This window comes from Salvelinus alpinus, chromosome 28 (genome assembly GCF_045679555.1).
Source record: "Salvelinus alpinus chromosome 28, SLU_Salpinus.1, whole genome shotgun sequence".
Lineage (NCBI taxonomy): Eukaryota > Metazoa > Chordata > Actinopteri > Salmoniformes > Salmonidae > Salvelinus > Salvelinus alpinus.
In genome coordinates, this window is record NC_092113.1 from 41575028 (window position 1) to 41599677 (window position 24650).

The 24650-nt window shown below is 46.7% G+C and overlaps 1 protein-coding gene across 1 annotated transcript in view; it reads right to left on the minus strand.

Moving 5' to 3' along the window:
- LOC139557898 (dnaJ homolog subfamily C member 5-like) overlaps positions 1-22417 on the minus strand; it is a 52865-nt gene extending 30448 nt beyond the window's left edge. The window contains exon 1 of the mRNA XM_071373221.1: positions 22237-22417. The gene's annotated coding sequence lies outside the window, so the exon portion shown is untranslated. The remainder of the gene's footprint in view (positions 1-22236) is intronic.
- Between the last annotated feature and the right edge of the window lie 2233 nt (positions 22418-24650).

Below are 24650 nucleotides of genomic sequence, written 5' to 3' on the forward strand. Positions count from 1 at the left end.
TATCTGACTGGAGGAAGAGGAGGAGGAGGGAACATTAGGTCAGTATTATCTGACTAGAGGAAGAGGAGGAGGAGGAGGAGGGAACATTAGGTCAGTATTATCTGACTGGAGAAAGAGGAGGAGGAGGAGGGAACATTAGGTCAGTATTATCTGACTGGAGAAAGAGGAGGAGGAGGAGGGAACATTAGGTCAGTATTATCTGACTGGAGAAAGAGGAAGAGGAGGAGGGAACATTAGGTCAGTATTATCTGACTGGAGGAAGAAGAGGAGGAGGAGGGAACATTAGGTCAGTATTATCTGACTGGAGGAAGAGGAGGAGGAGGAGGGAACATTAGGTCAGTATTATCTGACTGGAGGGAGAGGAGGAGGAGGAGGGAACATTAGGTCAGTATTATCTGACTAGAGGGAGAGGAGGAGGAGGAGGGAACATTAGGTCAGTATTATCTGACTGGAGGAAGAGGAGGAGGGAACATTAGGTCAGTATTATCTGACTGGAGGAAGAAGAGGAGGAGGAGGGAACATTAGGTCAGTATTATCTGACTGGAGGAAGAGGAGGAGGAGGAGGGAACATTAGGTTAGTATTATCTGACTAGAGGAAGAGGAGGAGGAGGAGGGAACATTAGGTCAGTATTATCTGACTGGAGGAAGAGGAGGAGGGAACATTAGGTCAGTATTATCTGACTAGAGGAAGAGGAGGAGGAGGAGGGAACATTAGGTCAGTATTATCTGACTGGAGAAAGAGGAGGAGGAGGAGGGAACATTAGGTCAGTATTATCTGACTGGAGGAAGAGGAGGAGGAGGAGGGAACATTAGGTCAGTATTATCTGACTGGAGGAAGAGGAGGAGGAGGAGGGAACATTAGGTCAGTATTATTTGACTGGAGGAAGAGGAGGAGGAGGAGGGAACATTAGGTCAGTATTATCTGACTGGAGGAAGAGGAGGAGGAGGAGGGAACATTAGGTCAGTATTATCTGACTAGAGGAGGAGGAGGAGGGAACATTAGATCAGTATTATCTGACTGGAGGAAGAGGAGGAGGAGGAGGGAACATTAGGTCAGTATTATCTGACTAGAGGAAGAGGAGGAGGGAACATTAGGTCAGTATTATCTGACTGGAGGAAGAGGAGGAGGGAACATTAGGTCAGTAGTATCTGACTGGAGGAAGAGGAGGAGGGAACATTAGGTCAGTATTATCTGACTGGAGGAAGAGGAAGAGGAGGAGGGAACATTAGGTCAGTATTATCTGACTGGAGGAAGAGGAGGAGGGAACATTAGGTCAGTATTATCTGACTGGAGGAAGAGGAGGAGGAGGGAACATTAGGTCAGTATTATCTGACTGGAGGAAGAGGAGGAGGGAACATTAGGTCAGTATTATCTGACTGGAGGAAGAGGAGGAGGGAACATTAGGTCAGTATTATCTGACTGGAGGAAGAGGAGGAGGGAGGAACATTAGGTCAGTATTATCTGACTGGAGGAAGAGGAGGAGGAGGGAACATTAGGTCAGTATTATCTGACTGGAGGAAGAGGAGGAGGAGGAGGGAACATTAGGTTAGTATTATCTGACTAGAGGAAGAGGAGGAGGAGGGAACATTAGGTCAGTATTATCTGACTGGAGGAAGAGGAGGAGGGAACATTAGGTCAGTATTATCTGACTAGAGGAAGAGGAGGAGGAGGAGGGAACATTAGGTCAGTATTATCTGACTGGAGAAAGAGGAGGAGGAGGAGGGAACATTAGGTCAGTATTATCTGACTGGAGGAAGAGGAGGAGGAGGAGGGAACATTAGGTCAGTATTATCTGACTGGAGGAAGAGGAGGAGGAGGAGGAGGGAACATTAGGTCAGTATTATCTGACTGGAGAAAGAGGAGGAGGATGAGGGAACATTAGGTCAGTATTATCTGACTGGAGGAAGAGGAGGAGGAGGAGGGAACATTAGGTCAGTATTATCTGACTGGAGGAAGAGGAGGAGGAGGAGGGAACATTAGGTCAGTATTATCTGACTGGAGAAGAAGAGGAGGAGGAGGGAACATTAGGTCAGTATTATCTGACTGGAGGAAGAGGAGGAGGAGGAGGGAACATTAGGTCAGTATTATCTGACTGGAGGAAGAGGAGGAGGAGGAGGGAACATTAGGTCAGTATTATCTGACTGGAGAAAGAGGAGGAGGAGGAGGGAACATTAGGTCAGTATTATCTGACTGGAGGAAGAGAGGAGGAGGAGGAGGGAACATTAGGTCAGTATTATCTGACTGGAGGAAGAGGAGGAGGAGGAGGAGGGAACATTAGGTCAGTATTATCTGACTGGAGGAAGAGGAGGAGGAGGAGGGAACATTAGGTCAGTATTATCTGACTGGAGGAAGAGGAGGAGGAGGAGGGAACATTAGGTCAGTATTATCTGACTGGAGGAAGATGAGGAGGAGGAGGGAACATTAGGTCAGTATTATCTGACTGGAGAAAGAGGAGGAGGAGGAGGGAACATTAGGTCAGTATTATCTGACTGGAGAAAGAGGAGGAGGAGGAGGGAACATTAGGTCAGTATTATCTGACTGGAGGAAGAGGAGGAGGGAACATTAGGTCAGTATTATCTGACTGGAGGAAGAGGAGGAGGGAACATTAGGTCAGTATTATCTGACTGGAGGAAGAGGAGGAGGGAACATTAGGTCAGTATTATCTGACTGGAGGAAGAGGAGGAGGAGGAGGAGGGAACATTAGGTCAGTATTATCTGACTGGAGGAAGAGGAGGAGGAGGAGGGAACATTAGGTCAGTATTATCTGACTGGAGGAAGAGGAAGAGGAGGAGGGAACATTAGGTCAGTATTATCTGACTGGAGGAAGAGGAGGAGGAGGAGGGAACATTAGGTCAGTATTATCTGACTGGAGGAAGAGGAGGAGGAGGGAACATTAGGTCAGTATTATCTGACTGGAGGAAGAGGAGGAGGAGGGAACATTAGGTCAGTATTATCTGACTGGAGGAAGAGGAGGAGGAGGGAACATTAGGTCAGTATTATCTGACTGGAGGAAGAGGAGGAGGAGGGAACATTAGGTCAGTATTATCTGACTGGAGGAAGAGGAGGAGGAGGGAACATTAGGTCAGTATTATCTGACTGGAGGAAGAGGAGGAGGAGGGAACATTAGGTCAGTATTATCTGACTGGAGGAAGAGGAGGAGGAGGGAACATTAGGTCAGTATTATCTGACTGGAGGAAGAGGAGGAGGAGGGAACATTAGGTCAGTATTATCTGACTGGAGGAAGAGGAGGAGGGAACATTAGGTCAGTATTATCTGACTGGAGGAAGAGGAGGAGGGAACATTAGGTCAGTATTATCTGACTAGAGGAAGAGGAGGAGGAGGAGGGAACATTAGGTCAGTATTATCTGACTGGAGGAAGAGGAGGAGGGAACATTAGGTCAGTATTATCTGACTAGAGGAAGAGGAGGAGGAGGAGGGAACATTAGGTCAGTATTATCTGACTGGAGGAAGAGGAGGAGGAGGAGGGAACATTAGGTCAGTATTATCTGACTGGAGAAAGAGGAGGAGGGAACATTAGGTCAGTATTATCTGACTGGAGGAAGAGGAGGAGGAGGGAACATTAGGTCAGTATTATCTGACTGGAGGAAGAGGAGGAGGGAACATTAGGTCAGTATTATCTGACTAGAGGAAGAGGAGGGAACATTAGGTCAGTATTATCTGACTAGAGGAAGAGGAGGGAACATTAGGTCAGTATTATCTGACTGGAGGAAGAGGAGGAGGAGGAGGGAACATTAGGTCAGTATTATCTGACTGGATGAGGAGGAGGAGGGAACATTAGGTCAGTATTATCTGACTGGATGAAGAGGAGGAGGAGGAGGGAACATTAGGTCAGTATTATCTGACTGGAGGAAGAGGAGGAGGAGGAGGGAACATTAGGTCAGTATTATCTGACTGGAGGAAGAAGAGGAGGAGGAGGGAACATTAGGTCAGTATTATCTGACTGGAGAAAGAGGAGGAGGAGGAGGGAACATTAGGTCAGTATTATCTGACTGGAGGAAGAGGAGGAGGAGGAGGGAACATTAGGTCAGTATTATCTGACTGGAGGAAGAGGAGGAGGGAACATTAGGTCAGTATTATCTGACTGGAGGAAGAGGAGGAGGGAACATTAGGTCAGTATTATCTGACTGGAGGAAGAGGAGGAGGGAACATTAGGTCAGTATTATCTGACTGGAGGAAGAGGAAGAGGAGGAGGGAACATTAGGTCAGTATTATCTGACTGGAGGAAGAGGAGGAGGGAACATTAGGTCAGTATTATCTGACTGGAGGAAGAGGAAGAGGAGGAGGGAACATTAGGTCAGTATTATCTGACTGGAGGAAGAGGAGGAGGGAACATTAGGTCAGTATTATCTGACTGGAGGAAGAGGAGGAGGGAACATTAGGTCAGTATTATCTGACTGGAGGAAGAGGAGGAGGAGGAGGGAACATTAGGTCAGTATTATCTGACTGGAGGAAGAGGAGGAGGAGGGAACATTAGGTCAGTATTATCTGACTGGAGGAAGAGGAGGAGGAGGGAACATTAGGTCAGTATTATCTGACTGGAGGAAGAGGAGGAGGAGGGAACATTAGGTCAGTATTATCTGACTGGAGGAAGAGGAGGAGGAGGAGGGAACATTAGGTCAGTATTATCTGACTAGAGGAGGAGGAGGGAACATTAGGTCAGTATTATCTGACTAGAGGAGGAGGAGGAGGGAACATTAGGTCAGTATTATCTGACTGGAGGAAGAGGAGGAGGGAACATTAGGTCAGTATTATCTGACTGGAGGAAGAGGAGGAGGGAACATTAGGTCAGTATTATCTGACTGGAGGAAGAGGAAGAGGAGGAGGAGGGAACATTAGGTCAGTATTATCTGACTGGAGGAAGAGGAGGAGGGAACATTAGGTCAGTATTATCTGACTGGAGGAAGAGGAAGAGGAGGAGGGAACATTAGGTCAGTATTATCTGACTGGAGGAAGAGGAGGGAACATTAGGTCAGTATTATCTGACTGGAGGAAGAGGAGGAGGAGGGAACATTAGGTCAGTATTATCTGACTGGAGGAAGAGGAGGAGGAGGGAACATTAGGTCAGTATTATCTGACTGGAGGAAGAGGAGGAGGAGGGAACATTAGGTCAGTATTATCTGACTAGAGGAAGAGGAGGAGGGAACATTAGGTCAGTATTATCTGACTAGAGGAAGAGGAGGAGGGAACATTAGGTCAGTATTATCTGACTAGAGGAAGAGGGAACATTAGGTCAGTATTATCTGACTGGAGGAAGAGGAGGAGGAGGGAACATTAGGTCAGTATTATCTGACTGGAGGAAGAGGAGGAGGGAACATTAGGTCAGTATTATCTGACTGGAGGAAGAGGAGGAGGAGGAGGGAACATTAGGTCAGTATTATCTGACTAGAGGAAGAGGAGGAGGGAACATTAGGTCAGTATTATCTGACTAGAGGAAGAGGAGGAGGGAACATTAGGTCAGTATTATCTGACTGGAGGAAGAGGAGGAGGAGGAGGGAACATTAGGTCAGTATTATCTGACTGGAGAAAGAGGAGGAGGGAACATTAGGTCAGTATTATCTGACTGGAGGAAGAGGAGGAGGAGGGAACATTAGGTCAGTATTATCTGACTGGAGGAAGAGGAGGAGGAGGAGGGAACATTAGGTCAGTATTATCTGACTAGAGGAAGAGGAGGAGGAGGAGGGAACATTAGGTCAGTATTATCTGACTGGAGGAAGAGGAGGAGGAGGAGGGAACATTAGGTCAGTATTATCTGACTGGAGGAAGAGGAGGAGGAGGAGGGAACATTAGGTCAGTATTATCTGACTGGAGGAAGAGGAGGAGGGAACATTAGGTCAGTATTATCTGACTGGAGGAAGAGGAGGAGGAGGAGGGAACATTAGGTCAGTATTATCTGACTGGAGGAAGAGGAGGAGGAGGAGGGAACATTAGGTCAGTATTATCTGACTGGAGGAAGAGGAGGAGGGAACATTAGGTCAGTATTATCTGACTGGAGGAAGAGGAGGAGGAGGGAACATTAGGTCAGTATTATCTGACTAGAGGAAGAGGAGGAGGGAACATTAGGTCAGTATTATCTGACTGGAGGAAGAGGAGGAGGAGGAGGGAACATTAGGTCAGTATTATCTGACTGGAGGAAGAGGAGGAACATTAGGTCAGTATTATTATACATTTCCCACATCAGTGAGTCACCGGCTACTGTTTCCTCCAGGACTACACTGAATAATGATGTCATATGTTGGTACTGGTAGTGTACACACACACAGTCTAGGCAGGGCTAACCTATATGATGTAAACACAGCAACTCCTTTAACACAGTGTTGTGGTAGGGAAGGATGAGGGTAGACTCTCACTCTCTACTAGTTACCAGTAGACTAGGGCTGCATTCCAAACACTTAAAAAGACACACCCTCTCCCCCTCAACCCTCAAACGAAGTGGACACTTCTAATGACGTCTGACGAGTTGACACTTGCAGGGCAAGGGAAGAATTAATTCATTTAAAAAAATGGACCGCTCTTGGCTGGAAATGTGCCACTCGTTTGTCCCACCATTGTGTTTTCAGTCATCATGGAACCACCGGTATCTGTTGTGTGTGATTTATATGCTCCACAGTCAATTATGATCCATTTCGAAGACAACGCATCCGCAGACATCGAAAATTAGCCATCCGACTATATCCGGTAAAATCGAAAATTACAGTGTATAAGTGTGATATCAGGGAAATCTGTAAGCAAAATAATGTTTCTAAAAACTAAACAAGAAAACATCTTACTTTTATAATATGCGTTTGAGCCGTCATATTCATTAATAGCACAATTTCTAACTTATTTACATTTCTTTTTTTACTTACAATTACTTCTCAATATTAACGTTGGTTTTAAGTTTTGGCTGACTTGTCTTAGCAGATGTACAATCATCGCGAATTGAATTATGTGGCGTTTCAGGCCCCGAAGTGAACATAATTGTACACTCACAAACTCGATCACAAACGAGGGCTGAGGGGCTTACGTTGCCAACTTCCCTTGTTCGGCTAACCATTTGGACCGACGTCAAAGATGGTCGCAGGGATTCCCCCCCAAGGGCACAAGGCGAGGGTAAGTGGAGGACGGTGTGACTCTAATGAGTTTGAAACTAGATCTCAGAAATTGAGGGAAGGCCAAGGGTGGAAATATAGTCTGCAGGGTACAACAGCTTTATGGCACCTAGGCAAGTCAGTTCAATTATTTTACAATGACGGCCTAGGAACAGTGGGCCTTGTTCAGGGGCAGAACGACAGATTGTCAGCTCAGGGTATCGATCTAGCAACCTTTCGGTTACTGGCACAACACTCTAACCACTAGGCTACCTGCCGCCCCTTGGGTTGGGCTCAATTGAGAACTTTGAAATTGACTCCCAACATGAGTTGAAATTCAAATTGAATTGGCCACCCCCAACAGGATGTAGAATTTTCATTTGATTGACAGGAAGTGAAATTTAATTGCATTGCAATTCCACTCAATCATGTAACATTCCTTGAATATGACAGGTCACACTTCCAGAGACCAATGTTCATATAGGCTTACGCTTTTAAACTTAATACTTAGAATAGGCAATTATATTTCCACCAACCATATCATTTGTTCGTTTGGCTTCTTTTTGAAGGATTTATGGTCAACTTAGTCCGTGTGGCTCAGTTGGTAGAGCGCAGTGCTTGCAACGCCAGGGTTGTGGGTTCGATTCCCACAGGGGACCAGTACGAAAAAGTATGCACTTACGTTGGTTTTAAGTCTCTCTGGGTAAGAGCGTCTGCTAAATGACACATATAAACTTGAGGGTTAGACTAACGCATTCTGGGAAATGTAGTACTTTCCCCCATATTGAACAGAATTTAAGTGATTAATGTTTCATGTACAGGATGAAACAATTCTGTATCCTGTTTACTGCTTCAAATTTAAAAACAATGTATGCTCTGGTTTCCTGCTGCTGAACGTCTCTCTCGGTCTCTCTCTCTCCTCCTCTCTCTCTCATTCTCTCTCTCTCGGTCTCTCTCTCTCTCCTCAGGTGAGCCGTGTGTGTGTGTCTCCTCAACATGAATCAGATAAAGGTGCATGCGACACCATCATCACCGCCTAACCCGGCTTTTTGAGTGTTTCTATAGCTACGGAGCCTTCTAGGGAGCCTGTCTCCAGGACGACCTACAGTTGAATGTTTCCATAGCTACGGAGCCTTCTAGGGAGCCTGTCTCCAGGACGACCTACAGTTGAATGTTTCCATAGCTACGGAGCCTTCTAGGGAGCCTGTCTCCAGGACGACCTACAGTTGAATGTTTCCATAGCTACGGAGCCTTCTAGGGAGCCTGTCTCCAGGACGACCTACAGTTGAATGTTTCCATAGCTACGGAGCCTTCTAGGGAGCCTGTCTCCAGGACGACCTACAGTTGAATGTTTCCATAGCTACGGAGCCTTCTAGGGAGCCTGTCTCCAGGACGACCTACAGTTGAATGTTTCCATAGCTACGGAGCCTTCTAGGGAGCCTGTCTCCAGGACGACCTACAGTTGAATGTTTCCATAGCTACGGAGCCTTCTAGGGAGCCTGTCTCCAGGACGACCTACAGTTGAATGTTTCCATAGCTACGGAGCCTTCTAGGGAGCCTGTCTCCAGGACGACCTACAGTTGAATGTTTCCATAGCTACGGAGCCTTCTAGGGAGCCTGTCTCCAGGACGACCTACAGTTGAATGTTTCCATAGCTATGGAGCCTTCTAGGGAGCCTGTCTCCAGGACGACCTACAGTTGAATGTTTCCATAGCTACGGAGCCTTCTAGGGAGCCTGTCTCCAGGACGACCTACAGTTGAATGTTTCCATAGCTACGGAGCCTTCTAGGGAGCCTGTCTCCAGGACGACCTACAGTTGAATGTTTCCATAGCTACGGAGCCTTCTAGGGAGCCTGTCTCCAGGACGACCTACAGTTGAATGTTTCCATAGCTACGGAGCCTTCTAGGGAGCCTGTCTCCAGGACGACCTACAGTTGAAAGAGCAGTTGCAAACTAGTCCTACACGTTGTATTTTCACCATCTGGTGAACCTTTCGGGATGGCCACCTCTAGAGAGTCCATGTCCTACACTAGAACCATAGTGATGATCTTTTTACTGGGGTATCAGTTTTGGAACAGGGTGCATATAACACGTTTCATTGAGGACTGTATTCTGTTGAGAGGCTCTCAGTGACAGCTAGTGGTAATTCCAAGTGGAGAAAAAAAACCTCTCTTGCCTTTGGTATGTTTCTCTTCACACTGCAACTGTTCAGCATTGGGCCAAGGGGAGGCCGGGGCCAAGGGGAGGCCGGGGCCAAGGGGAGGCCGGGGCCAAGGGGAGGCCGGGGCCAAGGGGAGGCCGTGGCCAAGGGGAGGCCGGGGCCAAGGGGAGGCCGGGGCCAAGGGGAGACACTTGGCCTGTCTGTGCCACATTACTGACAGCCTGCAGCAATACATTTACATAGACAGTAATAGGTGTGTATTGTTTATTGTGCCACAAAGGGGACTCGAGGTGTTTTCCTGTGATAAGGGCTCAGAGTAGTGGAGTGGGCTGCTAATCAGTGACAGTCTGAGGTAATAGTGACGATGGAAAAACAGCCTCAGTATAATGACTGGTCCAGGCTATATGAACCACGAGCCCAGAACCACAGGGGCTACCGAGTAGGCGCAGGGGTCAAAGACACTGCGTCTCAGTGCTAGAGGTGTGGTTCGAATCCAGGCTGTATCACAACCAGGCCATGATTGGGAGTCCCATAGGGCGGCGCTCAATTGGCCCAGCGTCGTCCGGGTTTGGCCGGGGGTAGGCCGTCATTGTAAAATAAGAATTTGTTCTTATGTCCATGTAAATGCATTCCCTACACTGGCTTCCTGTTAAGGCAAGGGCTGATTAAGGTTTTACTGCTAACCTACAAAGCATTACTTGGGCTTGTTCCTACCCATCTTTCCGAGTTGGTCCTGCCGTACATACCTACATGTACGCTACAGTCACAAGACACAGGCCTCCTTACTGTCCCTAGAATTTCTAAGCAAACAGCTGGAGGCAGGGCTTTCTCCTATAGAGCTCAATTTTTATGGAATGGTCTGCCTACCCATGTGAGAGACGCAGACTCGGTCTCGACCTTTAAGTCTTTATTGAAGACTCATCTCTTCAGTAGGTCCTATGATTGAGTGTAGTCTGGCCCAGGAGTGTGAAGGTGAACGGAAAGGCACTGGAGCCACGAACCGCCCTTGCTGTCTCTGCCTGGCCGGTTCCCCTCTCTCCACTGGGATTCTCTGCCTCTAACCCTATTACAGGGGCTGAGTCACTGGCTTACTGGTGCTCTTTCATGCCGTCCCTAGGAGGGGTGCGTCACTTGAGTGGGTTGAGTCACTGACGTGATCTTCCTGTCTGGGTTGGCGCCCCCCCTTGGGTTGTGCCGTGGCGGAGATCTTTGTGGGCTATCCTCGGCCTTGTCTCAGGATGGTAAGTTGGTGGTTGAAGATATCCCTCTAGTGGTGTGGGGGCTGTGCTTTGGCAAAGTGGGTGGGGTTATATCCTGCCTGTTTGGCCCTGTCCGGGGGTATCATCGGATGGGGCCACAGTGTCTCCTGACCCCTCCTGTCTCAGCCTCCAGTAGTTTGTGTGTCGGGGGGCTAGGGTCAGTCTGTTATATCTGGAGTATTTCTCCTGTCTTATCCGGTGTCCTGTGTGAATTTAAGTATGCTCTCTCTAATTCTCTCTTGGAGGACCTGAGCCCTAGGACCATACCTCATACCTGGCCTGATGACTCCTTGCTGTCCCCAGTCCACCTGGCCGTGCTGCTGCTCCAGTTTCAACTGTTCTGCCTGCGGCTATGGAACCCTGACCTGTTCACCGGACGTGCTACCTGTCCCAGACCTGCTGTTTTCAACTCTCTAGAGACCACAGGAGCGGTAGAGATACTCTTAATGATCGGCTATGAAAAGCCAACTGACATTTACTCCTGAGGTGCTGACTTGTTGCACCCTCGACAACTACTGTGATAATTATTATTTGACCATGCTGGTCATTTATGAACATTTGAACATCTTGGCCATGTTCTGTTATAATCTCCACCCGGCACAGCCAGAAGAGGACTGGCCACCCCTCATAGCCTGGTTCCTCTCTAGGTTTCTTCCTAGGTTTTGGCCTTTCTAGGGAGTTTTTCCTAGCCACCGTGCTTCTACACCTGCATTGCTTGCTGTTTGGGGTGTTAGGCTGGGTTTCTGTACAGCACTTTGTGACATCAGCTGATGTAAGAAGGGCTATATAAATACATTTGATTTGACTTGCCTAGCTAAATAAAGGTTACACACATACACTACTACCTATGAGAGACTCATATTAATACAGCATCACTATGGTTCTAGTGTAATGCACCCAGTAACTCATTGTATTGCCACTAATAGAGCTTGATTGAGTTGATCATCTTTCAAATGGCCTCTCAGTTTTATAAATGGACAGACAGCGTAGCCCAGACTGTATAGAGAACAGCAGACAGCGTAGCCCAGACTGTATAGAGAACAGCGTAGCCCAGACTGTATAGAGAACAGCAGACAGCGTAGCCCAGACTGTATAGAGAACAGCAGACAGCGTAGCCCAGACTGTATAGAGACAGCAGACAGCGTAGCCCAGACTGTATAGAGAACAGCAGACAGCGTAGCCCAGACTGTATAGAGAACAGCAGACAGCGTAGCCCAGACTGTATAGAGAACAGCAGACAGCGTAGCCCAGACTGTATAGAGAACAGCAGACAGCGTAGCCCAGACTGTATAGAGAACAGCAGACAGCGTAGCCCAGACTGTATAGAGACAGCAGACAGCATAGCCAAGACTGTATAGAGAACAGCAGACAGCGTAGCCCAGACTGTATAGAGACAGCGTAGCACAGACTGTATAGAGACAGCAGACAGCGTAGCCAAGACTGTATAGAGAACAGCAGACAGCGTAGCCAAGACTGTATAGAGAACAGCAGACAGCATAGCCCAGACTGTATAGAGAACAGCAGACAGCGTAGCCCAGACTGTATAGAGACAGCAGACAGCGTAGCCCAGACTGTATAGAGGACAGCAGACAGCGTAGCCCAGACTGTATAGAGGACAGCAGACAGCGTAGCCCAGACTGTATAGAGACAGCAGACAGCGTAGCCCAGACTGTATAGAGAACAGCAGACAGCGTAGCCCAGACTGTATAGAGAACAGCAGACAGCGTAGCCCAGACTGTATAGAGAACAGCAGACAGCATAGCCCAGACTGTATAGAGAACAGCAGACAGCGTAGCCCAGACTGTATAGAGACAGCAGACAGCGTAGCCAAGACTGTATAGAGAACAGCAGACAGCGTAGCCAAGACTGTATAGAGAACAGCAGACAGCATAGCCCAGACTGTATAGAGAACAGCAGACAGCGTAGCCCAGACTGTATAGAGACAGCAGACAGCGTAGCCCAGACTGTATAGAGGACAGCAGACAGCGTAGCCCAGACTGTATAGAGACAGCAGACAGTGTAGCCCAGACTGTATAGAGAACAACAGACAGCATAGCCCAGACTGTATAGAGACAGCAGACAGCGTAGCCCAGACTGTATAGAGACAGCAGACAGCGTAGCCCAGACTGTATAGAGACAGCGTAGCCCAGACTGTATAGACAGCAGACAGCGTAGCCCAGACTGTATAGAGGACATCAGACAGCGTAGCCCAGACTGTATAGACAGCAGACAGCATAGAGAACAACAGACAGCGTAGCCCAGACTGTATAGAGACAGCAGACAGCGTAGCCCAGACTGTAGAGAACAGCAGACAGCGTAGCCCAGACTGTATAGAGAACAGCAGACAGCGTAGCCCAGACTGTATAGAGAACAGCAGACAGCGTAGCCCAGACTGTATAGAGAACAGCAGACAGCGTAGCCCAGACTGTATAGACAGCAGACAGCGTAGCCCAGACTGTATAGAGACAGCAGACAGCGTAGCCCAGACTGTATAGAGACAGCAGACAGCATAGCCCAGACTGTATAGAGACAGCAGACAGCATAGCCCAGACTGTATAGAGGACAGCAGACAGCGTAGCCCAGACTGTATAGAGACAGCAGACAGCGTAGCCCAGACTGTATAGAGACAGCGTAGCCCAGACTGTATAGAGGACAGCAGACAGCGTAGCCCAGACTGTATAGAGACAGCAGACAGTGTAGCCCAGACTGTATAGAGAACAGCAGACAGCGTAGCCCAGACTGTATAGAGAACAGCGTAGCCCAGACTGTATAGAGAACAGCAGACAGCGTAGCCCAGACTGTATAGAGAACAGCAGACAGCGTAGCCCAGACTGTATAGAGAACAGCAGACAGCGTAGCCCAGACTGTATAGAGAACAGCAGACAGGGTAGCCCAGACTGTATAGAGAACAGCAGACAGCGTAGCCCATACTGTATAGAGACAGCAGACAGCGTAGCCCAGACTGTATAGAGAACAGCAGACAGCGTAGCCCAGACTGTATAGAGAACAGCAGACAGCGTAGCCCAGACTGTATAGAGAACAGCAGACAGGGTAGCCCAGACTGTATAGAGAACAGCAGACAGGGTAGCCCAGACTGTATAGAGAACAGCAGACAGCGTAGCCCAGACTGTATAGAGAACAGCAGACAGCGTAGCCCAGACTGTATAGAGAACAGCAGACAGCGTAGCCCAGACTGTATAGACAGCAGACAGCGTAGCCCAGACTTTATAGAGAACAGCAGACAGCGTAGCCCAGACTGTATAGAGAACAGCAGACAGCGTAGCCCAGACTGTATAGAGAACAGCGTAGCCCAGACTGTATAGAGAACAGCAGACAGCGTAGCCCAGACTGTATAGAGAACAGCGTAGCCCAGACTGTATAGAGAACAGCGTAGCCCAGACTGTATAGAGAACAGCGTAGCCCAGACTGTATAGAGAACAGCGTAGCCCAGACTGTATAGAGAACAGCGTAGCCCAGACTGTATAGAGAACAGCGTAGCCCAGACTGTATAGAGAACAGCGTAGCCCAGACTGTATAGAGAACAGCGTAGCCCAGACTGTATAGAGAACAGCGTAGCCCAGACTGTATAGAGAACAGCGTAGCCCAGACTGTATAGAGAACAGCGTAGCCCAGACTGTATAGAGAACAGCGTAGCCCAGACTGTATAGAGAACAGCGTAGCCCAGACTGTATAGAGAACAGCGTAGCCCAGACTGTATAGAGACAGCGTAGCCCAGACTGTATAGAGAACAGCAGACAGCGTAGCCCAGACTGTATAGAGACAGCGTAGCCCAGACTGTATAGAGACAGCGTAGCCCAGACTGTATAGAGACAGCGTAGCCCAGACTGTATAGAGACAGCAGACAGCGTAGCCCAGACTGTATAGAGACAGCAGACAGCGTAGCCCAGACTGTATAGAGAACAGCAGACAGCGTAGCCCAGACTGTATAGAGAACATCAGACAGCGTAGCCCAGACTGTATAGAGACAGCGTAGCACAGACTGTATAGAGAACAGCAGACAGCGTAGCCCAGACTGTATAGACAGCAGACAGCGTAGCCCAGACTGTATAGAGAACAGCAGACAGCGTAGCCCAGACTGTATAGAGAACAGCAGACAGCGTAGCCCAGACTGTATAGAGACAGCAGACAGCGTAGCCCAGACTGTATAGAGAACAGCAGACAGCGTAGCCCAGACTGTATAGAGAACAGCAGACAGCGTAGCCAAGACTGTATAGAGACAGCAGACAGCGTAGCCCAGACTGTATAGAGAACAGCAGACAGCGTAGCCCAGACTGTATAGAGAACAGCAGACAGCGTAGCCCAGACTGTATAGAGACAGCAGACAGCGTAGCTCAGACTGTATAGAGAACAGCAGACAGCGTAGCCCAGACTGTATAGACAGCAGACAGCGTAGCCCAGACTGTATAGAGACAGCGTAGCCCAGACTGTATAGAGACAGCGTAGCCCAACAGTAGTACACTACACAGGGAACATTTGGGATGCAGAGAGACTGCCAGGCAGCTAGCATGGTGGGCCCTGGTCTAAATAGTGAGTGGATGATTGGCTATCCCTTTCAGTACCATCAGCTGTCCCACAACCAAGATCTTCCTCCTTGTGTACAGCCAATGGTAGCAAGGTGATAGGTTAAATGATACAGGAGCTACAAGCTCAGAGGGTAAACATAGCTGCTGATAACTCTCTCTCTCTGTAACTCAACGTGTTGGCAGAGACCTCTGAGGCTAAAAACATACAATTAACTAGCCAATTAACTAGCCAATTAACTAGCCAATTAACTAGCCAACTGTTTAACGGCCAACCAGCCAAAGTGTGTGTCTTGAATGGCAGCCTACTCCCTGTATAGTGCACTACCCATAGGGCCCTCGCCGTATAGTGCACTACCCATAGGGCCCTCGCCGTATAGTGCACTACCCATAGGGCCCTCGCCGTATATAGTGCACTACCCATAGGGCCCTCGCCGTATAGTGCACTACCCATAGGGCCCTCGCCGTATATAGTGCACTACCCATAGGGCCCTCGCCGTATAGTGCACTACCCATAGGGCCCTCGCCGTATAGTGCACTACTAGTGAATTTTGTCTTTCGCGCCCTTCTCAGTCCACACCCACTTCCTGTCGTCCACCAAGCCGCCATATGGGCGTAGCTCACTAGGGCACATCCCCTATCATTTCCTTGTAGCCATAACTACTGTTTGTTTGTTTGTTTGTTGTGCATTTCTGTGATTATTTAGTTAGTTAGTAAATAAATGAATAAGACAATTGATGTATGGATGACTCATAGTGAAGATAACCAACAACTTACGACGTTTGGAATGAGACTAATTTGAGTCAAAGAATAAATCATTAATTAGAAGACTAATTGATCAGATATTAAAATATCTGAAAAGTTATATTAGAAAAATTATAACTTTGTAACCTGAAGATTTTCCTTGGTGCCCCGACTTCCTAGTTAATTACATTTACATGATTAGTTTAACCACGTAATAATTATTACAGAAAATTGATTTGATAAAACAACAGTCTTCAATTTAATGATGCCAAAGACACGACAAAGCTGAGTAGAAATGAAATGTAGAGAAATAGATATTGACACAGAGAGAGCGAGAGCAAGGGGAGAGCGAGAGAGAGAGAGAGCAAAGGGAGGGAGAGAGAGAGAGAGCAAAGGGAGAGAGAGAGAGAGCAAAGGGAGAGAGCAAAGGGAGAGAGAGAGAGAGAGAGAGAGCAAAGGGAGAGAGAGAGAGAGAGAGAGCAAAGGGAGAGAGAGAGAGAGAGAGAGCAAAGGGAGAGAGCAAAGGGAGAGAGAGAGAGAGAGAGCAAAGGGAGAGAGAGAGAGAGAGAGCAAAGGGAGAGAGAGAGAGAGAGAGCAAAGGGAGAGAGAGAGAGAGAGAAAGACAAGAGAGAGAGAGAGAGAGAGAGAGAGAGAAGAGAGAGAGAGAGAGAGAGAGAGCAAAGGGAGAGAGAGAGAGAGAGAGAGCAAAGAGAGAGAGAGAGAGAGAGAGAGCAAAGAGAGAGAGAGAGAGAGAGAGAGCAAAGGGAGAGAGAGAGAGAGAGAGCAAAGGGAGAGAGAGAGAGAGAGAGAGAGCAAAGGGAGAGAGAGAGAGAGAGAGAGCAAAGAGAGAGAGAGAGAGAGAGCAAAGAGAGAGAGAGAGAGAGAGAGAGAGAGAGAGAGAGAGAGAGAGAGAGAGAGAGAGAGAGAGAGAGAGAGAGAGAGAGAGAGAGAGAGAGCAAAGGGAGAGAGAGAGAGCAAAGAGAGAGAGCAAAGGGAGAGAGAGAGAGAGAGAGCAAAGGGAGAGAGAGAGAGAGAGAGAGCAAAGGGAGAGAGAGAGAGAGAGAGCAAAGGGAGAGAGAGAGAGAGAGAGAGCAAAGGGAGAGAGAGAGAGAGAGAGAGCAAAGAGAGAGAGAGAGGGAGAGAGAGAGAGCAAAGGGAGAGAGAGAGAGCAAAGGGAGAGAGAGAGAGCAAAGGGAGAGAGAGAGAGCAAAGGGAGAGAGAGAGAGCAAAGGGAGAGAGAGAGAGCAAAGGGAGAGAGAGAGAGCAAAGGGAGAGAGAGCAAAAGTATGAGAGAGAAAAAGTGTGAGAGGAGAGAGTGAGAGTGAAAGAGAAAATGGAAGTTCAATTTTAACAGTATAGTGTGTCATCATAGGACATTAACATCTCCCAGTCAAATGGCCTGAAAAACAGCATGCTAACTTTAAGTATCCCTTCTGTTCAGACCCTAGCTGAGAAGCTAACCGGTAAGCACAAAGCTAACCGGTAAGCACAAAGCTAACCGGTAAGCACAAAGCTAACCGGTAAGCACAAAGCTAACCGGTAAGCACAAAGCTAACCGGTAAGCACAAAGCTAACCGGTAAGCACAAAGCTAACCGGTAAGCACAAAGCTAACCGGTAAGCACAAAGCTAACCGGTAAGCACAAAGCTAACCGGTAACCACAAAGCTAACCGGTAACCACAAAGCTAACCAGTAACCACAAAGCTAACCAGTAACCACAAAGCTAACCAGTAACCACAAAGCTAACCAGTAACCACAAAGCTAACCAGTAACCACAAAGCTAACCAGTAACCACAAACATACATCTGTGATCTTTAAAGGAAGTTGCCTAAGGGGACAAGTATGTCTCAGTTAACATTGGAATTAATACTGTAACTAAAAATGGTCATTTCCACATCTTGCCTGCAGCAGAAAGACTGTCAATAGCACAAGTCTAAGGCCTATACACAATGAACTTGTTGACACTAGCTAGGTCTTGTTGCTACCACAAATAAAAAGGTTGGCCATATTTGGATCCGGGCTTCTCCTCCTGGCTGTGACCTGCCTAATAACAAAGCATTTGATTTATGATATCATCTATAGTCACAATGAAGTCACAATGAAGTCACAATGAAGTCACAATGAAGAACACGAAGAAACTCCCTTGAGATGTGCGAGTCATTTATTTTTCCTTTATTTAACTCGGCAAGTCAGTTAAGAACAAATTCTTATTTTCAATGACAGCCTACCGGGGAACAATGGGTTAAATGCCTTGTTCAGGGGGCAGAACGACAGATTTTTACCTCGTCAGCTCAGGGATTCGATCTTGCAACCTTTCGGTTACCGGCCCAACGCTCTAACCACTAGGCTACCTACATGCCACCCCAGATGGTCAGAATGGTTTTGCGTTCTAGAAATCGTGGGAGAGGTAGACAAATCCAGACTCATGAGGCTATACGTGACGCAAAAACTGAGAGAGAAACTTATTTCTATGATATAAGTGGATTGATGACATTGTTGCACCGGTGTTGTGGAATCCGGGCTGATGTTCTCCTGCCTGTCTAGTGGCTAACTATCCACATCGCTCTGGTCAACTGGCGGTTGTTTCCCACCATCAGTCTGGACTTGCCTACCTCTCCCACGCTATCTAGAACGCAAAAACACATTCTGATTGGTCCTAGAAAGCGACGGGTTGGGACCAGAGCCCGGCCTACGTGATGATATTATCAACTTTGATTGGTTAGGAGGCGATCCAAAAACGCTGATGAATTTGTTTTGTACAACGCCTCTAATTTTGAAGTGGCACAAACGAATTCTAGGACGTCAGTTTCAGACTGAACGTATGTAGAGATCGATAGAGTCTTCAGGCTGAGAGGTTTGAACCATAATTACATTTACATTTTAGTCATTTAGCAGACGCTCTTATCCAGAGCGACTTACATAACGCCTGGAGACGGAGGTTGGAAACAACTGGATTCATTCGTTTTCAGGGGGGAAATGGAAACAGAGCCTGTGACACGACTTCCACTTCTGGATGTTAACAAGGCGACACGTCATCTTAACTCCTCCTCCACAATTACTGGATTGGTGGAAGAGGTCGGAACCTCCCCCCGACTGTTTTTCCCCTCCCCTTTTGCATTTACACTAGGAAGTGGCATCACGCAGGGAAACATCGGAAGCCATTCACTTTGAATAGAAGGAAAACGAGAGAATGAGTGGGGGGGCAGTTGAGCGATGCGAGCACGGGGCGAGGGAACTGAACAGGGAGGGACTAAAGTTGGGGAATGCTGAACTTTACAAAACGGGTTGGTAGTTCAGCAACAAATGCCACACGCCCCATAGTTGTGTACAAAACAGACGGGTTGGCTTAGACTGTTGACAACATGTAAACTATATTTAGTCTCCAATGTTTATTGAAAACATAAATACATTTGCATAATGAGCACTTTAGGTAAAGCCCCGCCTTATCTCAGCTCACTGGTCACCATAGCAGCACCCACTCGTAGCACGCGCTCCATCAGGTATATCTCACTGGTCATCCCCAAAGCCAATTCTTCCTTTGGTCGCCTTTCCTTCCAGTTCTCTGCATGCCAATGACTGGAACGAACTACAAAAATCACTGAAGCTGGAGACTCATATCTCTCTCACTAGCTTTAAGCACCAGCTCTCAGAGCAGCTCACAGATCACTGCACCTGTACATAGCCCATCTGTAAACAGCCCATCCAACTACCTCATCCCTATACTGTATTTATTTATCTTGCTCCTTTGCACCCCAGTATCTCTAGTTGCACATTCATCTTCTGCACGTCTACCATTCCAGTGTCTAATTGCTATATTGTAATTACTTCGCCACCATGGCCTATTTATTGCCTTACCTCACCTCATTTGCACTCACTGTATATAGACTTTGTTTTCTTTTTCTCTACTGTATTATTGACTATGTTTTGTTTATTCCATGTGTAACTCTGTGTTGTTGTTTGTGTCGAACTGCTGTGCTTTATCTTGGCCAGGTCGCAGTTGTAAATGAGAACTTGTTCTCAACTAGCCTACCTGGTTAAATAAAGGTGAAAAAATACAAATAAAACTTGTCTCAAATACATCGTTACAGTTGTTGTTAGCTAGCTAGCGAACTTTAGCATAGACATGACATCAGTCAAAACAAGACATGGTATATCCATAACAAAACAAGACATGGTATCCATAACAAAACAAGACATGGTATCCATAACAAAACAAGACATGGTATCCATAACAAAACGAGCCACCTATGATTTCCTACATGGCAGATTATTGTCATTGTTGCAAGCTATCTGACTGTTCAGAATCACAACACGCCTGCCTGCCTGCCGGCCAGTCTACCTGTCTACTGTCTGTCTGCCTGCCTGTCTGCCTGCCTGTCTGCCTGCCACATCGATGCGGGCGCATCATTTTCTTGACGTTGTCAGCCAACCTGTCTATTCAAATTCTCCGGCGATATTGAGATACAAGTGACCAATCGAAGCTCACCATAGCTTCCAACCCCTACTGGATTGGCTGACAATGGCTGTTGATACCGTACGTACTGTAGCACTACCTAGCATGCTAGTTAGCACCACGAGGGCGAGGCTAGTGTAGCTAGGTGAGGCTGCTGTTTTAGGTTAGACCAAGGGTTAACAAACCTTTTCACTGAGGCCCCCCCTTCCATTACTGGGGAACATCCCACCTAGACAAAAACAAACGGTAGCTGACATGGGCTAGTTTCGGACAAGTTATAAATAGCTCTCTAAGGTCTGTGATGACTGACATGACAAGAGGAAAACTGATGATGTAATACCCGATTTAGTAATGTCACCTTGCACATTCTACTATTACAACTTTTAAGAGTAAGTTTAAAGCAGGACTGAGTTCCTTAGACCCGATGTAGACTTATGGTTTGGCCTCACTGAACTAAAGAGGAGTTGAGCTGTCCTGTCATTCTACTAATCTCAGCCAAAAAAAGAAAACGCCCCTTTTTCAGGACCCTGTCTTTCAAAGATAATACGTAAAAATCCAAATAACTTCACAGATCTTCATTATAAAGGGTTTAAACACTGTTTCCCATGCTTTTTAAATGAACCATAATTAATGAACATGCACCTGTGGAACAGTCATTAAGACACTAACAGCTTACAGATGGTAGGCAATTAAGGTCACAGTTATGAAAACTTAGGACACTAAAGAGGTCTTTCTACTGACTCTGAAAAACACCAAAAGAAAGATGCCCAGGGTCCTTGCTCATCTGCGTGAACGTGCCTTAGGCATGCTGCAAGGAGGCATGAGGACTGCAGATGTGGCCAGGGCAATAAATTGCAATGTCCATACTGTGAGACGCCTAAGACAGCGCTACAGGGACACAGGACGGACAGCAGATCATCCTCGCAGTGGCAGACCACGTGTAACAACACCTGCACAGTATCGGTACATCACACCTGTGGGACAGGTACAGGATGGCAACAACTGCCCGAGTTACACCAGGAACGCACAATCCCTCCATCAGTGCACAGACTGTCCGCAATAGGCTGAGAGAGGCTGGACTGAGGGCTTGTAGGCCTGTTGTAAGGCAGGTCCTCACCAGCAACAACGTCGCCTATAGGCACAAACCCACCGTCGCTGGACCAGACAGGACTGGCAAAAAGTGCTCTTCACAGACGAGTTGTGGTTTTGTCTCACCAGGGGTGGTGGTCGGATTCGCGTTTATCGTCGAAGGAATGAGCGTTACACCGAGGCCTGTATTCTGGAGCGGGATCGATTTGGAGGTGGTAGGTCCGTCATGGTCTGGGGCGGTGTGTCACAGCATCATCAGACGGAGCTTGTTGTGCGTTACAGGGAAGACTCTTGCACTGAGATGCAGTGCCTTAGACCGCTGCCCCACTCAAGAGCCCTTACCTTCTTTTAAGTCAAGGGGAACTCCACATATTGCTTGTGGTTTCCTTGGAACAGTGAATGTCACATGGTTCTAGCTATAAAATACGTAAAACAATAATTTGACATGTGACAAACATCGACGACAACCAGCTAGTTTACTATGTCACCGGTCAGATTGAATGCAAATACAGATTTGCTCAACTCGCCGGGGTCCATGATAACTTAGTTAGGTGGCTATCCTCAAATATAATAATGTTTAGTTCTCTAGCTAACGTTACCATCTGTAAAAAATAGGTGGTTTGCTAATGCATCGTGGCCTGGTTTTTAAATCCAACTAAATTACCAGCAACCTCCCATTCGCTGTATAGAAAATAAAACTCGGAGGACTGAAACGGTAATGCGGATAATCTCTTGCTACCGCATCAAAAGAACACAGCATCTATATAGGTTTAGCAGCTTCTAGCTAGCTACCTTCAGACACGATTCATTCGCTAGCTCGCCAATCTAAAAACGGCGAAGAAGCTAACTGTTAGCTAGTATGGCCGGGGATACGAAATGTGCTATCAAATGCAGTTCTTACCGTATATTTGGGAACAGTTTGATGTCCGATTTGAGATGTTGAAAGGTAGCTAACTATAATACTTGCATCCAAAGCAGCAGTTCATGCTAGGTTGGTTGGCTGGTCAATCATTCAAAAACCATGTCGTCAAACTAGCTAGCTAAACTAGAAACACTACTGGCTGCCTGTCTTATCTCATAGAGATCCTATGAAATTACTAGAGGGGGCCTGTCATAAACTCTCAACGTTCATGAATGGGGCTGAAAATGGCAGCCATATTGGTCAGGGAGAAATCCAAACCAGCCTAATTGGAATGGACGGCAGTAGAGTAGAGGCATAATCCTGATTTTACTTATGCAGGAAAGTAAAAGGGATGTGATATATTGCGTAATAGAATTGTCAACCTAAAATATTGTCATATATATTGTCATAAATACAGTTTTTTTTACCAACTTTCTGAATAAATATCCTAAAGTATATGTAAACAGACCATACATTTTCATGGAAAGCTGTGAGTGCTATTATTATGATACAATATCAGTACTTGTATTAACAACTTGTAGAAGTCCTATCATCAACTGATTTCAGCCGGTGTATGGCTGTGGACTGAATGCATTGTTTGAATGGAGTATTGGCAGTTAATTTGAAACATTTATGGAATCATTCCTCTAAAGCTGTCTGGCTAGCTAACAAACATACAGTGCAGGTACCTTCTTCAAATTCATTATTTAACACAATATCTTATCAAAGGACTGCCATGTCATGGTTGACCAACTCCCTGACCAAAATGGACGACAAATATCCCCTCTTTATAGAATGTTCAAAGATCATTCTAGTAGTCTAATTATATTGCCAATCCCGCCTACGTCTTGCTCCCGATGGTTTGTCGCAAACTGACGTGCGCGCACCCTGGTGTTAAAAAGTAGGCGGTACGAGGGAATCCGTTCCGAGTGACGTAATCAAGAAAACGTTAGGAGGAGGGGAGGGGGGGGGGGGGGGGTCCCCTCTTTCCCTAAATCCATGTACAAGAGGAAAACCTTTCTAGAACATACCTGGCCTACCCTTCTACATTTCTACTTACTAGAAGTCAATTATTACAAGTCTTGGACATGTCTTCGGATTTTGATTTTGGAACAATGTATAAATAGGTCTAACCTCCTGACATTGTTTGAGAAGTTATCTTATTTACCAAATCCTTCATGTTTTAAACGTGTAGTTTTTGAAGTTTTCAATCTTTTTTTTTATTACACTCATATAGCAGTCAATACAAACTGAAATCCATGAGCATACAACATATGAATGCATAAGAGCAACAAAATAAAAAAAAATACTAATGTCATGCGGTCTTAAAGTGACTCATTAATCAATGAACAGAAATATGAGATTGGTGACCTCATGTATGGATATATATAGACTCTTTTTTTCTGTCAAACAGGTAGGCCTACCTCACTTCTTAAACAGGAAGAAATAGGCTCCAACACAAGGCCCTCTTGTTAGTAAAGTTCCTACTTTCAGCACCATGAGCTGTCCATTTCCGACTAATTGTGCCGCAGTTGCTGCTTCAAGTTTCAGCACCATGTAAGTTACTCGGTATCACGGTTATTGTGAGGCCAATAATAAATTAAAGATCCAGGGACCCTCTCGTTTTAACAATAAATTGTCGGTCACCCCCTCTCCTACGGAGGGTGACACGTTCGATGCCGATATAACGTAGGGACGAAATCGAGTGGTTTTCTTCCAAAAAATGAGCCGCAACTGGTTATGTCGAGTTTTTGCACCTACGATGCTCCGAGATTCGTACTTTTAATTCGCGCTTTGTTTAACCCACATTTTTACCATAAGGACAAGTTATAAGATAGATAACTGCCTTAGTGGAGCATGTGATAACACCTTTGATTGGGATCTGTTTCCCTGTTTGGGGGTGTTTTGAAGGATCTACATTTGTAAGCGCCATTGCATTGAGCACAGCCATTACACTTGTAGTTTCCATGCAGTAGGGGCGCAAATAGACGTTGTACGGGGATATTTTGGGGTGGTAAATCAGAGTTTACCAATTGATCTCTGAGATTTCTGCCCCGTGAGAATACGACCATGGGAGGGTCTGAAAACACATTACCGATACGGTCATCGGATCTTAGAACGTGCCAATGTTTGTGAACAATTCCCTTAATTTGTTCAGAGCACTTTGAATAGGGAGTAGTTTGAACGCAAGAATGCTTATTTTTGTGAGACTGCCCTTGAAAGAGATGTCTCGATTTGTTTTGAATTTTCCCAATGTCAGTATTAATCTGACCATTTTTTGTACCCCCTCTCCTTGGATTTTCTTTGCGTCTCCGACATATTTCTGTCAAAATCGGATAGTTTTTTGCAAAGATCTGGGGAAGGGTACCAAAACATTTCTCCAGCATTGAAGGTCCCCAAGAACACAGTGGCCT